Source organism: Lagopus muta, chromosome 19 (assembly GCF_023343835.1).
Source record: "Lagopus muta isolate bLagMut1 chromosome 19, bLagMut1 primary, whole genome shotgun sequence".
Classification (NCBI taxonomy): Eukaryota; Metazoa; Chordata; class Aves; order Galliformes; family Phasianidae; genus Lagopus; species Lagopus muta.
Window position 1 is genome coordinate 415,001 of NC_064451.1, and position 20,478 is coordinate 435,478.

At 48.0% G+C, this 20,478-nt stretch overlaps 1 protein-coding gene across 2 annotated transcripts in view; it reads left to right on the top strand.

Moving 5' to 3' along the window:
* Positions 1-20,478, top strand: part of ZNF618 (zinc finger protein 618) — a 141,883-nt gene that overhangs the window by 3,449 nt on the left and 117,956 nt on the right. Inside the window, exon 1 of one of the 2 annotated variants that reach the window (XM_048966487.1) lies at positions 1-4,912. This exon is cut by the window's left edge and continues 124 nt beyond it. The exons of the other annotated variant lie outside the window; for it this stretch is intronic. The gene's annotated coding sequence lies outside the window, so the exon portion shown is untranslated. The remainder of the gene's footprint in view (positions 4,913-20,478) is intronic. 2 annotated transcript variants of the gene reach the window in all.

Here is a 20,478-nt window from a genome sequence, read left to right on the forward strand (position 1 = left end):
GTGGTGAGGATGAGCAGGCAGTCTGCAGGTGGTACTTTGGGATTTGGGATGCGGAGCAAAGGTGCTGGGCTGCAGCTCATGGGGATGCACTTCAGCTCCTTTAACTTTAATTGGTTTCATTTGAACGACAGCTCCCACGATGTGTTCCACTGGTGATAGAAAGCCACAATTTAAGTTACTGGGGGTTTCTGAATCTAGACTTGCTGCACGCTGTTGTCCCTCCTTCTGCTTGGTGTTTTTTTTTTTCTTCACGATTTCTGAATGCAATCTGCTTCCTAGGGGTTTTTTTTTACTATTATTTTTCTTTGGGGAACGTTGATCAATATTTATCACTTTAAGTGCTGTGAAGTGAAGGAGCCACCCCAGCACAGTGATACCAGCACAGCTCAGTGCAGGACCGACCAAAGAGAAGAATTTTGAGTACCCGGTCCTCAGTGAGGGATGAAAATAGACACAACATTATTAAAGTAGTAGATAATATTTACACAAGCACTGTATGAAGTGTTACAATCCAACTCGCAGAACTCTGGGATGATTTAAATACATTTCACTGCCACAGTGCTGTGAGTAGCGCCAGTCTCAGTGCAATCACAGTCAGTTTGCAGTTACACAAGCACAGCAGTGAAATTAAGGCTCTATAAAATAGATTTAATTAATTTTTTAAAAATTTTAATTTGGTAGCTTGCACTGGGAAGGATTTGGGGTCTGTGCCCTGAAGGTCATATGGATTTTGGAAGCGGTGCAGTGCAGGCCAGAAGGATAACTCAGCCACAGAGCTTGTATGGCCCTGCTGTGTGTGTGAGGCTTGCTGGGTGTGCAGCAGGATGTGCTGGCTGGGTCGCACTGTCTTCTGCTGGTACTGCCCAGAGCACTGCAGTCCTGCTCTGCTTTATGAGCTGCTCCAGTTCCTGCTTGGTCCACACAGCTAATTGTTGTGTGCTGATTGTGCTGCTTCAGGAGTGGAAAACCCTAACGTGGATTGGGTTGGTCACACAGTGGTGCCCAGCAATGTGACTTTGGCATCTTGTTGTGTGCAGAAATAGGCTCTGATGTAGACAGGAGCACAAGCGGTGGCAGAAAGCACCTTCTCAGGGCCTGCAAGCATGGCCTGAGGTTGTGGTCCCTTTTTGGTACAGAGCACAAATAAATGGAGCTGGGAGATGTTTCTTTCTTGTAATCTCTGAATTTCTGAGCTGTTAAAACTGCAGTGATAAGTTCATTTGAAATTGTGTGTTCAGTTTGGGCATACTGTGTTTTCTAGGGAAGAAGTTTCTAATTTTTAAAGGTCTTTTATGGATTAATTGCTAGTCATCTGCCTCCTTTTTGCTTTTGTTTAGTTCCTTGAATGTCTCTTGATTATTCTGTACTGTGTGATGCCAATTTAGTGGTTAACTGGTATGCAAACTACATCTGGACGTGTTGACTTTGCATTAACAATCATTGATTTGTCTGGAGCAAGGGAATAGAAATGAATGATGCTGTTTACCGTGGATGGTATATGAAAAATAACCATTTGCGACGTATCTTTCATCAGTGGCATGCAGCACTGGTGCAACTTGTCATAGCGGCTCTGCCTCATCAGCAGCCACGTGAGGGCTGAATTTTTAAGCTCTAGCACCAGGAGGGGGAAAGAGACACAGGGAAGCAACAGCAAAGCTTAGGGAGTGCTGGGACACCACTCAGCCACGGGGTTGGGGTTTGGGTGGTGCTGTGTGGGGTTGGGCTCGGTGATCCCTGTGGATACCATTCAGCTTGTGATATCCTATGATTTCATGAAAAACAATATATACACATACACACTTACTCCCTTCAAAAGAAGGGACTGGCTGAAGGGCCTTCCTGAGCAGCGTGTCCCTTCCCAGGGCGCACTCTAGAGACATCAAACTATTAATAAAGGTGGGGTTTCCTTCCCTTGGTTGAGTTGGTTGTATACACCTTGAATCTTCCTCCTCCTCCCGCAGTCCTGGGCCTTGTCTGCTCTGCTGTTGGTGGGACTTTGGTCCTGTGTGAGGTTCGATGTAAGCACTGGCCTTCTTGTTCTTCAGTCAGTGGGCTTGGCTCTTGGTGCACAGGAGTTGCTGTGCTAGACTCTGCAATTTGCATGTGGCAGCTGGGTACCAAAATGATGGATATAGGTAGTCTCCTGAGGTGTGGATATTATGCCCTGACAGTATTTAGAGTGTAAATGCGTGTATAAAAAGCATTGCTGCAGAGATGTTTCTCATGCAGAGGCCTTTTGGGAGAGGATGCGACTATGAGCAATGTAGAAGCAACTCTTGATGTTAGCAGATTTGGCTCTGCACCCCTACCTAAAACACTTACAGTGCAGATGTGGAATTAGCTTTGTGCTCTACGTTTAAACGTTTAAACTGTTTTGAGGAGGCAGTTGACTCTGGCATATTAACTCATCTGAACACTCATGCTGATGTACTGAAAGCCTTTGCTCCAACTGGGATGTTGTTAGGAAGCTCAGAGAGCGGAAGCTCGGCAGTTACACAGCTCGTTGTGGAGGTCAAAGCAGCTGAACACATCAGTCTGTACAGCTGTAGGTGGGTCCAGGTGACTCCTGGATGGGGTCAGGGCAGTGCTGGAGGCAGTGTGGCTGGTTTATGGTAGATGTGCTGGATTGCTGCGGGGCAGTCATGCGCAGTGTGTTTTGGAGGTGGGACCGGTGTCACCACACCTGGTGTTCTGCTGGGCCAGCTCTTCTCAGGAGCCTTTCTCTTCAGTTGTTGTTTCTCTAACCTGTATTGCCAGGGCGCTCCTTAATATGCATGTTAGAAAGGCTTAGCTGGTGTGCTGTACCTGTAAAGATTTAATTACATAGGCAAGGTTTCTTGCTTGTAATTTACAGTACTGCTGTTTGTTTCACATCTATATTTGGCTGGCATAACTTGAAAAATGACGCTGAAAGTGGAAAAGCAATGACTGGAGATGATGTGTATCCTGATGCTGGCTGACAAAGGGGAGAAGCCAATACCAGCACGCAGAGCAGAGGTGGGGGCTGCTGACGCCGCTGAGGAGCCATTGTGTGTAGGAGGAATCAATACCTGTGTGTATGGCTATGCATGCAGACGTGCCTGGGAGGCTGGGTGTATCGATGGAGGACGGAGGCCTCTGGGGAGGCTGGGTACTGCCTGGGCTTTGGCACTGTACTGGCCAGACCTCAGGTTGTAAATGCGGGGGCTCGGTGAGCTTCAGTATCCTGAGTGTTGCTCAGACATTGGGGATGGTATTGCGTGAGGTTCAGCATCTCAGCAAGGCACAGAAGTAAATCACAAAGGGCCGGTAGGATGCTCAGAGGGGCGTTCAGCCTGGAGAAGCGAAGGCTGCGGGGAAACCTCATTGCAGCCTTCCAGTACTGGAGGGCAGCTTACAAACAGCCGTGCTGTGATTCTGTGGAACTGAAGCCTCCTTGCCAGCAGGCTCAGCAGGTCTGCATGGCACCGCCGCGTCCTCAGGCCTCTGTTCATAATGCTCACTGCAGCTCTGTTTTGCTGGGTATATTCAGGCTGCGAGTAATATTTCAAAAGTTAATTTTTTCATTCCGTGTGGGTGTAGGTGTCCTTCCCTGTCTGAAAATAACAGCCGGAGCAAAGTTTTCAGCAGAACTTGGGTGTGCTTGCGTTGAAGGCCCGTCATTTAGGTTCTGCTTACAGCGTGGGGAGAACGATTTTAGTATAAGCGTTTCATTGCTCTAGGCCTATTTATGGAAGTATTAAACCTCAGTGCTCAAAACTCCGTGGCCAGAGCCGGCAGTGCTGTGGTGCAGGAGGCTGCGGGGAGCACAGAGCGGGCGGCCATGAGCGCTCCAAAGCAGATCCCAGAGGTGGCTGTTTTGATGATTTGTCTTTGTTGTTGTTGTTGTTACTATTTTAACTATGATTCCTTGTATTTAGACTGCTGGGTGTGCTTTGGGACCAGAACTAGATGGCCATAGCCGTTGTGCATGAGCTGCCTTGGTAGAGCCGTATGTAGCTTGAAACTCAAGGGTGGCTGCAGGCGTTGGGGTGTAAAGCTGTCACTTGAGGTCTTCAGTCTGGGAGCTGCAAATCTTCAGCTTTTACCAGCATTCCTGATAACTCATCATTTTGAGGATGAGAAGGAAGAGTTGTAAGGTTAGAGGATAATTATTTGCTGGAGACAAAATACCTTCTCAGATTTCTGTATGTGTTTTTGAAACCCGTGTGGAGAGGCACAGCTGGGTTTGGGTCAGGCTCATGGTGGAGGAGAACTGGAAGCCCCGTTGGGAATCATGGAATTGTTTTGAGTTGGAAGGAACCCTTAAAGGCAGTCTGGTCCCACTCCCTGCAGTGCACAGAGACACTCACAGCTCCATCAGTGCTCTCAGCCCTGCCCAGCCTGACCTTGGCTGTCTGCAGCGATGGGGCATCACCGCCTCTCTGGGCAGCCTGTGCAGTGCCTCACTGCCCTGAGTATAAAATACCAACCAACCAAACAAAACCTTCTCCCTTATGTCTGCTCAAATCTCCCCTCTTTTAAATGGAAACCATTTCCTCTTGCGCTGTCACAGCAGACAAAGCTAAGGAGTCTGTCGCCTTCCTTCTTGCAGCCCTGTAGATACTGACAGGGCACTCGCAGCTCCCACAGCTTCTGCAGGCTGTGCAGCCCTGGCTCTCGGCCTGTACTCGCAGGGAGGTGTTACATCCCTGGGATCAATGTTGTGTCCCTCCTTTGGATGTGTTCCAACAGGACTCCACATGTGGGTGCAGTAATCACTGGGATTGCTCTGAGCGTTCCGGTGATGCCATCAGCAGGAGCCCGTGCTGGGATCTCAAGATGCTCGAGTGCATCCTGGGGACTGCAGTGCTGACAGTGGCATCTGGAATGGGTGAAGACCAGTGGTCAGTGGCCCTTATGCTGTGGGGATGAACACAAGCTGGTGGGATTGGTATGGAATTAATTTTGACCCTTTTTTTATGTTTGGACTGTTTCACGGCATGTGGCTTTGGTTTTCTGTTGATGGTTAATGCCACCAAGGCTCTGCATACTGAGCTGAGGGAGGGATATTTTTACCTTCTTATCTGTCTTTATTTTAAAGATCTGCAAACGTGGCTGGGTGGTGATAACAGCATTTAGAATTAGCATTTCTCCTGAATCATGCTTGGTAGGGTGTTGCCACAGAGATGGCCCTGGAGGGGGATCCGCCGTTCCTGGGGACAGGAGGCACAGTGTGTCTGGAGCAAGTCGATGGGGTTGGGATTGCAATGTGTGCTCTGAGGGTGGTGATGCAATTGGTGCTCCTAGAAATGGGTTGTGGATACTGGAGGGATGAAGGAATGAGTCCATTGGAGCATCCTGTGCTCGGTGGATGTGTTCTCGCTGTTTGTCAATTTGGAGATGTTTTTTCTCATCTACAAACACAAGAGTCCCTCTCCTGAAACCTTGCATGTATTTAGGTGTTTTTTTTTAACATCTTAATTGGTTTATTTGCTAACAAGTAAATTTACTGAGGATGGGCCATTGCTTTTGATTTGTGATAATGTTGTGTAGATAGCAGTCACACGTTGTGCATGTTTGTCTAATTCGTGTATGTTTGTGCTTTCCTCTCTTGCAAAGATCTCTCTGGCCTTCCTATTCCAGCATAAACAGTGCTTGTGTTGCAGTTCATTAGGTGATATTTAAAATGTATAAAATGAAATGTTCCTGTCTACCTTAAGCAGACATATGTCTACTTTTTACAAATTAACCTAATTAAATATATATGTAGAAATCTATGATCCTCGGCTCCTAGCAGAAGGTATGCAATTAGCAACCATGGAGCCAGGAAGGAATTTTCCATTTGTGTCTTGACTTTTCCTCATAGGACGTGCTTTTTTTTTTTTTTTCTTTTTTCTTTTTTTTTTTCTTTTTTTCTTTTTTTCTTCCAATGCTTCAAATTTTATTCTGCTTAGGAATCCACATAAGGGCTCGTCCTGCAGGGATTTATGCTCGTGGTTCAATTTCCCCACAAGTATTTTGACTGAAGTCATTAAAATGGTACCTCAGTCCTCTGCTCCAGCCTGTCCCTTTGACTTTGCAGGACAGAGGATTTTATTTTGTTAACAGAATATTATCATGGGGAAAACATCATTCTGGAGGAAAAATGGCACTAGAATATTTACATTTTTCAAACCTCTTCCTTCCTCCCACCCAAAAATAGAAAAAAAAGTTATCTGTCTCCTCTGGATTTATGTAATTTTCAAGTGTTAGGCCAGCATTGTTTCCAAAACACACAGTCCTTCCACCTTAACTCCCTCTATGGCAAGAGGGCCCTTGTGCAATAAATACAAGGAATATATTCCGTTAATACATGCTTTCATACAGAATGGTTCTGGCACCAGAAATAATACATTTTAGTTTCTTTTCTGCCAAAGTGTTTTTTTCCTCTTTTATTAATTTAGGTTTGATCGTGTTATAATAGTTTGTTATATAAATAACCATTTGGTGTATTTTGCATCTCAATAGTTGAATGAATTTATTAACAAAAAGCCTTTCTTCCCCTATAAACATCCCCACTGTTACCCGAAGGCACTCCTTCCTAGCAGAGCCCACGAAGGGAATGACGTTCCCAGCTTAGCTATTTTAATGATCCCACAAACCAAAAAAAGCCATAGGATTTTTTTTTTCAACAGCAAATTGCAGAAACTTCTTCTGTTGTTTTTTTTTTTTTTCTTTCTTTCTTTTTTTTTTTCTTTTCTTTTTTTTTTTTTTAGGTCATCATAGTTTCTAAACTTTTTGTCCAGTTATTTTTGTTACTTTTCCACGTAGTCATAACAGCGAGCCGTAAACTTAAAGACTTTGGGGCTGTTCTTTCTTTTCGGGGGAAGTGTAGGGCTTTTAAACGTGACCCATAATGGAGCAGAACTGTCTCCAGGAGCGTCCTTTTTGGATGGAGGCTGTGGGCTGCACACCAGCAAACACAATTGCTCCATTACAAATTTCTGTGCAAGGACTATTAATAATTTTCACAAAGAAGGTGAGATGTTGGATCATAACTGTTTTTCCCCTCTTGGACACCTCTGCAAGTTCATCCTCCTGCATTTTCCTTTAACTTCCTGCCCCGCTGCCTTGTACTGGCTGTATTTCGAGGCCTTGTGGAATGTTTGCTCCAAGCACATCTGCAGACGTGTCCTTGCAGGAGCTTTCTGCTCCCCATGCTGTCTCAGGTTGGTGCTAGGTGGGTGGGTTCTCTCATCCCCCCTAGTGTTATGCCCTCTGCCATGGGGTGAAACCTTATGTTGGGTTGTCAGGCTTTGGTTTGCGTTGGTTGAGTGGCAGCCAACTTTGTAAGTTAGGAAGGAGTTTGCAGCACTGTCTTCCAGGTTTCCTTGTGAGCCTACAGCTCTGGCAGTGAGTTCTGTAGGGCAGGACCTGCCTTAGAGCTGTGTCTGTTGTGGGATAGATGCCTTAGTAATTTCATGTTCTGCTCTGGCAGGTGCAGCACACAGTGCTTTCCTTCTCACCTGTGTTTCACAGCACTGCACCAACCCTGTGAATGCTCCTCAAGCCTCAGCAGTGCTGCAGGCCATCGTGAAGGGGGGTTTTCAGTAGCCTGGCATTACTGAGCACTCAGATGAGTTTTGTGCTCGCTGTGGCTGCTATTTCGGTACAGAGGAGCACAAAAAGGATTTGCTCTTCCAGTTCTCTTCCTGCAGTCATTTTTGAGGCAGGATCACCAGAACGCTTTATGGTGCTGTGGATTTGGCAGTATGTGTTGGTGCCTTCTCTGTTCCCTTGCTAATTGTTTCACTTGCTGTGCTGGCCACCATCAGGCTCACACTGCTGGAGGAGTGTCCTCAGCGACTCCTCAGTTGCTTTTGTGAATGCTAATGGCTAATTTAGATGCCTTTATTTTGTGTGTGTCATTGGAGCTGCTTTTCCCTGCATGTATTGGTTTGCATGTATCCATGCAGAATTTCATCCTCTCTTTTGCCACCCACTTTCCTGCATTGTGTGGTCACTGCTGCTTGGATTGACTTGAGGAACATCTTGTCCACGGCCTTGGTGACTCCATCCCTTTCTCCATGTCTCACTTGGTGCACTGAGCAGGTTGTTTGCCTGGTCCCACTTACAGTATCAGACTGTTCCTGCCCTTTATTCTCTTTTAATCAGTAATTAATCAAGGGGATGATTTCTTGCTTTCTGTTCTGTGCATATGACAGCACTGTGGGTGCGCTTGCTGTTTCTAGAGGAAACTTGGCTAAGACTTGGAAAGTTGGGTAGACTGCATCTCACTCCTTCTTTTCTGCTTGCTCATTCGTCCTTCCCAGCCACTCCAGTAGTTCTGTGAGCTATGGCTGTCTGCAGAGCTGTGCTTGCTCCTGTTGTGTCCTTTTTGTCAGATATTCTGTTGTAATAACTTTTCAGCTACAGAACTCAAGTTCTGCAGTTGTATTCTTTGGGTCTCTGTTGTAATCCTTCTAAAACCTTGATCATAGAATCCTAGAATGTCCTGTGTTGCGAAGGAGCACAGTGCTCATCCAGTTCCAACCCCCTGCTGTGTGCAGGTCGCCAACCAGCAGCCCAGGCTGCCCAGAGCCACATCCAGCCTGGCCTTGAATGCCTGCAGGGATGGGGCATCCACAGCCTCCTTGGGCAGCCTGATACAGGTGAGTCTGTGGTAGCCAAGCAGTTGTAGCTTCATGTCTTTAAGGCTTTTGGGTGGATACTGTCTTGCCCTGCTGTTGTTCTGTAGCTGGTAATTTTGTTAGGTAGGTTTACTTCTTCTGGTGACCCTGTAGTGTGAGGTGGATCCTCACGTAGTTCAGTCCAGGAAGGGAATTCCTGAGCCCTTTCAGTTAAATTTTCAGCCTGTGTTCCTTCAGAGCTTGAGTTATACCAGAATCTGACTTGTGATGCTTACGTGCTTGATTTTGTTATTATTAAAATTAATTTTTATTCCTTTAATGTCCTCTTTCTCGAAATCTTTTTTTCATTGGCCTTTGATGGCTTTAAATTTAGCTTCAGTGAGTTTGCATTCTTCCATGAGTGTGTTCTTCTGTTTTTAATGGCTCTTTTTACTCAGCTGTTTTAGCCAAACTTTGGGAGGTGAAAACTGTCCTCACCAAGTTCTCCACTGCACCTGCTGCCTCTCACCTTCTGAACTGCACCAGTGACCTTCCTCTTAACAAATTCTCCCACTTAAGTTTCCTCTTCTTTAGTTAAATCTTAGCTGAATCTACTTTGTTGCATGGCTTTTGTGTTGGGAAGAATTTGGGTTTGAAATGCTGGGGCAGTGCAGCAGAGCTGGGCCTGTGGTCACCCCTCCTGGCTGCTGGAGGTGGGGAGCAGCAGGGTTCAGTGGTGGAGGGAGGACCTCCACCACGTGGCTTCTCCTGCTTGTGCCACGGGTGGCCATGTGGGACTCAAGAACATTTGCATTTCCTGAAGACGTCATGCAGGAAGCTGAGATGGAGCATCCAGAGCGTCGCTCTTGCAGCAGTCAGGTCTCCCAGAACATCAGCAGATAGAGCTGCAGGAGCCCCAGCCTGTGGGGTCTGGTCTTCTGTGACACTGCCTAAATGCTAATGCCATCCCTTGCTCACCAGTGCTGGAGCTGTAGCAGGATTTCAGATGAGCTCTGGGCTGTAAGGGTGCTCTGCAGCCGTTGGCCATATTGGTCCCCACTGGGCTTCACTCTGCAGTTGTATCCATCCCTGCTGTGTAATTGGGATACAGACTGCAGTGCTCTGAGTCTTTTGTTTCCTACCTGAGTTTTATAAATATCTATAAAGTTTTTCAAGGATGCAGTACGCTCATGACCTCATCAATAGAAAATGCTTTACTTAAACTGGGCGTTCTGTGCCTGTTGATTTTCTCAGGCTATAGTTTAAATAGTCCTTTCTATGCTGGCATCTGTTTTCATTTTGGCTTTGTTCGAGTCCAGCTCTCTCGCAGGGGCTCCATCTCCTTTGGTGTGAGCCTTGGGACCCTCATCCCCTGCCTGCACCCTCTGGAGAGGCCTCAGGATTGCAGGCAAGGGTGCCATGTTGGTCCTGGGTTTTACTTTTCCCCAAATGGTTTATTTCACTTCCAGGATCTGTTGTCAGTTCTAGTTCTGAGATTGCTCCAAAACTGAATCCTGCATTCCCCTATCCTTCTACCCCCACATGCCAGAGCCTGGTAAGTAGTAAAATGAGGAAGAAAAAAGAAGAATAAAAGGAAGGGATGACAGTTATCCTGGAGTTAGAAGTTATCAAGTGCAGAAAATTTATAAAGGAAGTTAAAAAAAACACAAGGGAAAAAAATCGGCGACTGTCACTGCAAAGAACAGAAAGAAAATATATCAGGAACAAAAGAAATTCTAATAATGGTTTTGTGTAGACTTATCACGACTGAGGAGAGCTAAAACGCATAATAAGGCAGAAAAACTAGACATGTTTAATAAATATTGCTGTTCCCTATTTGTAAAGAAGAGGTGGGATGTATTCGTAGTGTGTGTGCAGAAGGGTCTGCTGCTAAGCAAGAGGTGCTGAGCTGGGAGCTGGAGGAGCATTTCCAGCCGGTGTGGATGGGTGTTGCACACAGGGCACTCCTGGGGTGGGGGGGGGTAGCTGTTGCGCTTCCTTTTTTGTTTTATTAATTTTTCTATCCCTTTTGGATATCTTGAGACCATTCCAGAAAAGCTGGCAGATGCTGCTGCCGCCCCGTCTTAGCATGATGTCAGCCTGGGGACAGCAGAGCATGGTGTGCACAGAGTGCTGGGAAGGAAGCGATGGGAATGTGGAACAAACTGAGCTCATTTGTGACAGCAGTGATGGAGGCCGTGCTGAGTGCATGGGGAAGCTCTGTGATGTCACACAGCGTTTGGCTCCAGCCGCCCCTTGTAGCGTCACACTTGCGTGGCAGGAGCCAGAAGGCTTGGGGGTACCCTGAAGGCTCAGTGGGGACATGTTGGTCACCGGCTGTCCCAAGGGGCCTGTGGGCTCCTGGGGTTCCATCAGGTGAGCTTTGTTGGGTTTGGAGAATCCTAGGATTTGTGTCTTTGGAGGTGATTGCCCAGTGAGGCTGTGAAAGCCCCCTCCATGGAGGCATTCAAGGCCAGGCTGGATGGGGCTGTGAGCAACCTGGTCTAGAGGGAGTAGTCCCTGCCTACAGCAGAAGGTTTGGACAGATGATCTTAAAGGTTCCTTCCAACCCGAACCATTTTATGAGATTCTGTAGGATCCTTTAGGGATGGGGAGACAGGACAGAGCAGAGATCCCAAAGCAGCCTTGGGGTAGGAAAGGGACGTGGCTGCAATAGAAGCAGCAACACTGAGCCCCTGGGAGTGGGGCAGTGAAAACTGTGGGTGTGCAGAGCTTTGTGAAAACCATGACTCTTGCTTTTCCTATTGCTTATGCATTAATACAACATCTCTATTTCCAGTTTTTAAGAGATGTTGAAAAGTTGGAGAAGACACAGACTGTGTGGTTGGAGTGAAGCAATCCAGTGAGCTGGGGAAACAGTCATTGGTGTTTGTTCTGAAGCATTTTGGGACATGTACCATACCTTGGGAAACTCTCTGATAATAAGAGTGAACAAAAATCTCACTTGTTGATTCCACCTTCATAGAGCTGGTTCTCTGTGGGGGGAAAAAAAAAAAAGGCAGGTACCAAATAGCTGTTCATTTTTGCAGACACAAAAAGCAAGGAACAATACCTGGAAACTGAATCCAAGTGTTCAGATGACAAAATGAAGAAACAAAAATATTTTTATGAGCTGGAGGTGGAAATTTGGAGCAGCGGGGGAGATTGGCCATTAGAGCAAACTACCAAGGGAAAGTGTGGACGCTGCAGATCTCGATGCCTTCACTTACTCTCAGCATCCATGGAATACATGTTTCAGTGTTTTCTGGCAGAGCTGAGTGGTTGGAAGGGAGAATTGCTGTTATGTTATAAAGAATGGCTATGCTGTGGTTCAAACAAAAGATCTTGCTCTATGTCCCTCTCTTTTGGTATCCTGTTTCTCAGTGTCCAGCAGCAGATGGCTGGGGAGGGATTATAATGAACAGAGGAAAATATTGAGTGAGGCTTTAATATACTCACTCCTGTTGGATAATGGTGTGGGGACTTCCCGAGCCAGAGACTGTCTGAACCTCTGTCGTAAGCAAGAGAAACTCAATTACTGCTCCCTGCATCCACTGTGGTGCTTGGAAGAGCCCCTGTTCTCCAAACCGTGCTGTGCTCCTCGGTCTGCCAAACTAAAGATGAATGTTCATCCTCACGCCGCAGCCCCGACCCGTTTTTCCCCACTGGAGCTGTTAGTGAAATGCGACATGAAGTTGCAGTTTCCCTAGGTGGACCCAATATCACCCTCTCTTCCAAACCCTTGGGGTGCACCAGCACCTCCCATCCTGCTGGGCTGCTGTCACATTGTGACACGTGTTCCTCCCAGCATAGAGCCAGAGGCTCACATAGCTTTGGTTGGAGGGGACCTTAAAGGTCACCCAGTACCAACCAACCCAGTCAACCCAGTTTGGCCCTGGCCTACAACCCAGCTTTGAGTGCCTCCAGAGATGGGCACCCACAGCTCTGGGCAGCAGTGCTGTGGCCTCACTGCTCTCTGCAGAAAGCATTTCCCCCTCACATCTAACCTACATCTCCCCTCTGTTAGTTTAAAGCCATTCCCCCTTGTCCTGTCGCTGTCAGATCGTGTAAAAAGTCGGTCCCCCTCCTGCTTGTAAGCTCACCTCAGATGCTGGAAGCATAAGCTGACACATGAAACCAAAGTGCAGGCAACTATTTTCTTCCACTTGGTAGAGATATAACTAATGAAAGCAGTAGGTAACCTCCTGTAACACTGAGCACAAAAGGCTGTGGTTCTGTGATTCTGTTTGTTTACCTTTTCAGGCAGGAAATAATAATGAATAAGTTAGTTAGGGAGCACATGGGACACAGTCATTAATAATCTGCTTAATATTCCTGATACAGGAACATACAGGCATAGCGCAGAGGGAAGTGTGCATGCAGCATTGTATCTCAATATGGGTTTTTCCTCGTGGTCTGGAGGAGGCTTTGCTCCTTCATGCAGATGAGAGGGCGATGTATTGGAGAAAGAAACAGGAGGTATTTGCAAACTGTTGTGAGATCAGAGAGGAAATTTTCCCCCTTAACTCTGAAATCAGGCAGAAAGCAGAGAGCTGAGGTGGCTAGATGGAGATGTAAACAGTATTAGAAGCAGTAAGCAGTAGGCTTTTAAAGAGTATAAACAGTCTGCAAAGGAGGAGGATAGGAAGATCTATTAAATAAGCAGAAGGCAGTTAAAAGGATAATTAGGAAGGCAAAAAGAAATAGAGAAGATCTAATTGCTGAGAATATTTTGACATCAAAGGGTTCTGTCGATGTATTCAGAGCAGACAGAAGCTAGCAGAGGGAACTTGTCCACTGAAGATGAGGATAGCAGCTGGAGGCAGGAGATCCGTAAATGAGCCGCTTAGTGCCTCTGGGAGCTGACGGGCAGACAGTGCAGGGTCTGACCAGGGTTGTGTGCTGGGAGCTCCATCATCAGTGAAGAGAGGAGCACAGCACCTGGGCACGTGCGTTCTGGGGGTTGTTTCTGAGCTAGGAGCTGTGTGCCAGCGACTGAGGAGCTCAGGGTGTCATTGCACAGCACCAGGACCTGTCCTGGGTGGGGGTGACCTCGTGCATGGGCTGGTCTGGAAGGCTGAGGCTGTTTGTAAGACCTTTGCAGCTGTCAGATGTGGATCTGTGTGTGTGCATATGCATATGTTTGTATATGTTTTGTGTGTGTGTGTATATATATATGTATACATACAAATTTTTACTGGAGCACGAAAGTCGTTTGGAAGTGGACATTTGGAGGAAAAATGGCCATTTTGTGTACGTGTGTTTGCTGTGTGCTCCACCTCCCAAACTCTGCCTGCGTGAGAGGTGGTATGTGAATAACAAAGGTAATGCCACAAATGGAATGCATTCTGGATAGAGCCTTGCACGTAAAAATCTGGAAACAAATTAAGCAGTACCTACATAAGGTCACTGTGTTGGTTTTCCACACTCCACGGAGGAGTCCTGGAGCTTTGATCAAAGTTGCTTTTCCCAGAGAGCAGCCCTTGCAGCAGAGCCAAAGTGCCACGTGCTCCTTGGTGTACATAATTAAAAGCTATCATCTATCCCGATGCAGCGCTGCTGGTTAGTGTTTCACTTAGGAAGATGGGTTGGCTTGGATTTCAACAAATTTGGGAGCAAATGAGCAGTATGTCAAGTGGCTGCAGCGTGCAGCTCTTGGGCTGTGTTCCTGGGGTGCTGTGGTTGCACGGGCGATGCCTCAGCAATAGGCTGAGTTTCTGTGTCAGCGCGTGCCGGGTGGCTGCTGGCACATCTTGACCGTGGGGTGGAATTTGTCTCATTGGGAACACGACCAGACCCATTGTTCCTGCATTATAGCTCGTCCCTTGGAACATTAAAGCACTGACACGGAGCCTCGCAGCCTGGTTTAGCTGGGGGCTGCCATCTCCATCTGCTTGGATGAGGCATCCAGCTGTGTGGTGCTGCTGCTGCACAAGCTGTGCTCCATGCTCTTGGCCTGCAGAAGCTGGTCACCGTTCCCTTGCACATCCCCTCCTTGCTTTGCAGGTGGCGGGACAGCAAAGCCCTTCCTTAAGGAGCTGAGCAGCAGTAGCTCCTCGAATTCTAACCTCAAGACTGCTGCTGCTGTCACCAGCTGACCCATTTTGTGATGGCAGTTTCTTTAGTGGGATGGTGTTCTTTAAGCTGTTACACTTTTAATGGAGTAGGGAAATGTCCTAAGTGCCGAGTGCTTAAGTTTTCAATGGCATTTGAGAGGTTTCATATTGAATGTTATTAGCCCCAATAAGAAGTTATAGTCTAGTGAGTGTAAGAGTTCTCCATGCAGAGAAAGAGCTTAGAGCTGATACGTGGCAAGTTCCAGCAGGTCTGGAGTGGTTTTTTTTCCACGTACACACACTGTTTTAATATTAAACCCCTTTATTTTCACCTCCATTAAGTGCTAATGAAACCAAGGTGTCGTTTGGGCTGAATGGAAATAAAGCAAGACGAGGACACACCACATCTGTCGTCTTGCTCCATTTCCCCTCTTGCCTCAAATCTGATATCCTTCAACTTTGTTTCATTCAACCAAATTATGATCAGAAGAAAATGGTAATGTAACTCAAGAGGAGAAAAGTTCAAGTTAAAAAAAAACAAAACAAAACACCACAGTGTGCAGGAGATAGTTGTGTAAAAAGTAATGTAGATCTTGAGAAAAAGCTTTTGTAATTCAGCAGATGTCATTGGCAGCAAAGGAGGCTGTGTGCTGTACTGGAGGGGGAAAGGAGGATCCGGAGTCCCAAAGCCATCAGCCCAGGCAGGGAGGAGATGAAGGAGGGAAACACAGACTGCACTGGTGAGGGGATGGTTTGCTGCTGAGCTGTGGGTGCCGTGCCGAGGCTGTGCTGGAGCTGGCACTGCTGCTGTTTTCAAATCACAGCTCTCTTTGGAGAGGAAAGTGAACATATTGCCTGTGAGTGTGACTGCAGCAGAAGACCTGTGCTTGTTCCAGATTCTCAGAGTGTGTTTATGAGGTGCAAACTCAATGTCAGTAACTTGCTTGGATGGAGGATGAGAAGAGCTCGGGGCTAGCCTGCAGATCTTACAGGGTGTGGAAGTACAGGACTTCCGATCCCTGCCTCTTACGTGACTTGTTAGACCAGGGCTGCCTTGTAGGGAAATTGGGAATACATGCAGTGTACCTAATGAAAACCTGAAGTTTTGGCAGACCTGGCCTTGAGTTCTTTGCCTGCCCCGCAGAGGTGGCAGGGTGAGCCAGCCAGCTTGCTGTCCCCAGGGGTGTGCTGGCTGTCAGACTGTGGTGCTGGCTGCTTTCCCTTGGGATCACAAGGAACCAGCAGGAGTAACGGGCTGCACCTAAGCAGAGGCTGTGCCTGGAACGAGATGTGGCTCAGGTGTAGAGGTTCAGTAGTTAAGCAGTGGGGAGGAAGCAGCAGGGCTGGTTGTGTGGCTTGGCTTCCATGTGCAGCAGTGCAGGACTTTGTTTCTTTATTATCTACACCCCTAATTCATTGCATGTAAGGGGAAAAAAATCCTAGAGAAAGTTTCAGATGCTGTGACCTGTCTTTTCTCCTCCTCGTGGAAGATAATTGAGAGAGGAAGCTTGAAAATGAGATTATATTTGTTGTCTAGACTGAGTGAGAGCATCTTTCCTTGTTTTTCAGTCTCCTGGGGAGTCCATCCTTGGTGTTAGGTCTGCTGTCAGATGGATGGCAAAGGATCTCATCCGGCATACCAGGATGCTTCTGCTGACAGCAAGAGCAGCAGAGGACTTTGAGGCTGTGTTTGGCAGGGTGAGGTGAGGTCATGAGGTTTTATTCCTGTTCGTAGGCAGATGGCAAGAGGAGCCCAAGGATAGCTGCGTGGTTCAGTGCTGTGCCTCAGAACAGCCCAGCCCTGTCTGTGAGGCACTGAGGCTGTTTCATTAAAGTGCAGATAGCCCTGGAGCTGCTGGTTGTGTGATGGGATCCCAACAGTGCAGAATCACGGGATATCCAGGTTGGAAGGGACCCAAAAGGATCATTGAAAGCAACCCCTGGGTCCATGCAGGACCACCCAAATCCTAAACACTGTATTTGAGAGCAGTGTCCCAGTGCTCCGTGCAGTCTCTGATGGGCTGAAGAATAGAGGTGAGGCAGTGGATTCTGCAGGGACAAGCATGGTGCTGCTGTGGCATTGAAGGGTCCCAGAGCTGACGTGGGTGGGAAGAGCTGCGGGAGAACCAAGCATGGGATGGATGTGTAATGTTACTAAAATGTGACAAACTGAATGTTTTGGGGTCCAGCCTTGTCAATGGAAGGCACTGATTTGACTGACTTTCAAAAAGAATGCAAGAGTAAAATCTCTCGGCACCTTTTCTCTCTGCCCACATGCATGCTGTTGAGGATCATCCCTCTGATCAGCCCTAGTGGAAACAAGCAGGGACAGAAGGGGAGGCTGAGCAGAAGTCTCTTAACTATGGTGCCTTTGGGACTGTGGCATTGGTGCAAGTGTCTGCTTCTCTTTGGGATGCAGGAGGCCACACTGGGCCTCCTTGCTGGGGGGCATCCTTGCATATCCTTGAGCTCAGTTCCTGGTAGAGGGCAGGGAATGGTGTAACCTTCTGCCTGTAGGATCACTGTCACTGTGGCTGAGAGCAAGGTGCAACTTACAGTGTTCCCAATGAACTGTTCTGACTCTTCTCCTCTGTCCTGTTCTCAATAGATTTTCCAGCAGTCCTTTCCTTTAGAGACATTTCATTTGAGGTCTTGCTGGTTTTGATCCTTCCCTATTACTGGATTTGTAGTCAAATGTTATTTCTAAAAATAAGATATTCTGCTCCTTCTGTTTCTAGAGATTAATCTGTTTCTTTTTTCTTCAGCTGTTCTTCCATGAAAGGATTGTTGGGAGCCTATAAAGGCCAGATAATGTGATTTTTCAGTTAAAACTCTCTTGAGTGAGCTTTCACTAATTGACTTGTTTGCATCAACTGTTACGACAGCAAGCGCAAGACTAACGCCGCCCGAACTCCCAGCGTTGCTGGGTATGACGTGCAGTGTGCTGCAGCAGCCATCAGAGCCATGCCGGCGTGTTAGCGATTTCTGACCTCCGGCACAGAGCCCATGTGAGCCTCCTGCCATGCTGCTGGCTGCCTGCGTGTGTCTTTTGGCACCCAGCAGCAGGATCGTGGCTTCGGAGTGCTCTCCAGCCTCGCTCCATCCCTGGCTGCCGCTGCTCGTGCGGTGTAGCGGCGTGGTGTCGAGCCTGATCCAGGCCATTGACTCGCTGGCTTTGTGACTGCTTGCTGCAGTCATGTTCAGAGGCATCCAGGATTTCCTTTAAAAATAGCCAAGAGATGGAAATGTGCTTTTTATGAGGAATATTTTCCAAGCGCAAGCTGAAGGCAGGGCAGCGCGTTACGGTCTGTATAAGTTTGTCGACGGTGTTACTGGAGAACTCGAGGAGGTGTGAAGTCCCTTAGCCCTCATTTGTTGGATGTTAATGACGCTTCTGGTCATCTTGTGGAGGGAAGGAGTGAGTGGCAGCAATATGGGGCAGGGAGCCCAGCCAGGAGTGCGTTTTATCAAAAGGTGGAGGTGCTGCTCCTGCACCTTCTGTCCATGCTCTGCTGCCGCTTATCCTGTGCGCTAGGGTTTGCTGGAGCTGTCTGTGAGTTATCGTTGTGACCCAGGAAAAGCACATGAAAAGCCATGAAGGGGAGGAAGAGGCAAGGCTTTCTGCCAGCTTGGTGAGTAAGCTGGATGGGAGCAATGAGTGGGGAGGAGGAGGAGGAGGGCTCCCCACTCTGTACTGTTAGACCTGGCTGGTCACTTGTTGGCCTGTCTTCCTTGTGGTGCAAGGAGCTGAGGTTTGTGGCAGGAAAGGTAGAGATAGGGCTGAAGTTGTACGGTGCAACCAGTGGGAAGGGGGACGTTTCCTTTGAGAGCTTTCTGCAGCGCGGTCAGAAGTGTGGCTCACAGTGTGCTTGAACGTCCTGTGGTGCAGCATGTCACGTTGCTGTGGTCAAGCAGGGATGTCAGTGCAGCATCACTCAACAAACTCTTGCATCTTAACTCCTGCTTCTCACCAGTTCTGTTGTCTCTGCGCTCGTTGGCCGTCCAGAAGTGTTGCTGCTGGTGCCTGCTGTGGTTTGGGGGCTGCCCACCCGCCCCCAGCCCAGCCACTGCTGGTGCAGAACAGAGGACTTGGCTCCCTTCCCACCATGTGCTTTCAGTCATGGCACGTTTTCAGAATCTGGAGCTGTGATCCCTCTGTGGTTACAACAGCAGGTGGCTGACGCCTTTTTTGGCTGCGTTGGGTAGCGGCGGTTCTGCCTTGCGCTGGGTCAGCTGCTCAGCGTGAGGCTGAGGTGGTGTGGAGCTGAGCACCACAAGGTCCCTTGTTTTACAGCGTGGTGACAAATAGCTGAAGAATAAACCATTCCCAGGGAGTGGCTGAGCAGTGCTGGAGCAGAACTGCATGGCTGAGCCCTGGAGCAGGGCCACATCCCCAGGGTCACAGTACTACCCTGCCGTGCCCAGTCTCTATTCTGGACTGGAGCTGAGTTCCATCTCACTGCAATGCTGTGACAGAGCATCACCAGGTGACAAGAGTGATGCAGCATCACCTGCCAGCTGTGGGCTGTCACCTGCTGGTTCAGGGCCCTTCCCAGTCCTGGGCTGTGTTCACTCCTCTTGCGAGTGGAAAATGAGATGTGCGCTGGGCAGCTCAGCTCGACTGCTGATTTTAGAGTATTTTTCTATTTTCTCTGTAATTTGCTGTGAGATCCCAAGCTGTTGCTCACCATGGTGCACAGAAGGCTGCTAACAAGCAATGTGATGAAAGCAGCCTTCTGCTCTCAGCTTCGGAGGAGGCAGTTGTGCTGCAGCCTCCTGTGCATCCACTTGGCACCATTCCTCGGGAATAAAGGTAAAATCCTGGAATCAGGGAAATCCAACAGTTCTCCAGATGCAGTCAGGTCTTGAGATGCTGTTCTCTATGTAGAACCTCTTTTTTGGAGGACTGTCAATGCACCCATCACCAGGGAAAAACTTGTTCCTGAGAAAACTCTGCTCTGTTTGCTGGTGTGAAGCAGGGATGGATGCGACGGAACCCACGGTGAGGATTTGTGATGGATGCCATGTTGCCCTGGCCCACAGTGTCAGAACCTGCCTTGCTGTTCCCTGCTGTCCCAGCTGGGTCACCCCATTAGTAGAAAATGTGCATAAATAAGCTGTGTGAGTATGGTTTGAAGGATGCCCCATCCTTGGAGGTGTTGATGGTTGATCAGACTGGATGGGGCTCTGAGCACTGTTGGTGTCCGTGTTCATTGCAGGGAGTGGTGGCCTTTATTAAAGTCCTTTCCAACTCATACAGTTCTATGATTCTGTGAACATTTAGGAAGACATATTTCATCCTTCAGTATGCTTTTCCTCCAAGAAACGAACATTTGGAGCTCCTGCCCAAGGCTCCATCCCCGTGTCCTGTCCCTGCCTCAGCATTGGTCCCAGCAGGAATCTTGGCACCGCAACCAGCAGCACCAAAGTGATGAAGTAGTGAAACTCTATGGATTTCCGTTCCTGAGATCAAGCAGCCCATAATTCATGCCCTGCTTCCTTTCCCTCTAATTCGAAGGACATTCGTCTGCAAGCCACGATGGGACTGAGTGCAGAGAGCCCTGCAGCTCTTGTGGGAGATGCTGAGTGCTGCACAAAGGAGGGATGCTGGTGCTCTGGGATCTGCACACACTGTGTGCTGAGGGATTTCTGCCTGAAAACCTGGGATTTGGGTTGCTGTGGAGTAGTTGAGGGGTTTTATAAGACATATATTGTAAAGAGAAGGTTGTCAAAGGGTGTTGGTATTGGCCAATCCCTTCCTAAGGATGGAGCTTTGGGATGTGCTGGGGGAGGGTCAGGCTGTCCGTGTGAAGGAAAGCACAGAACCTCCCCCTGCCCTCACATGGCATCTG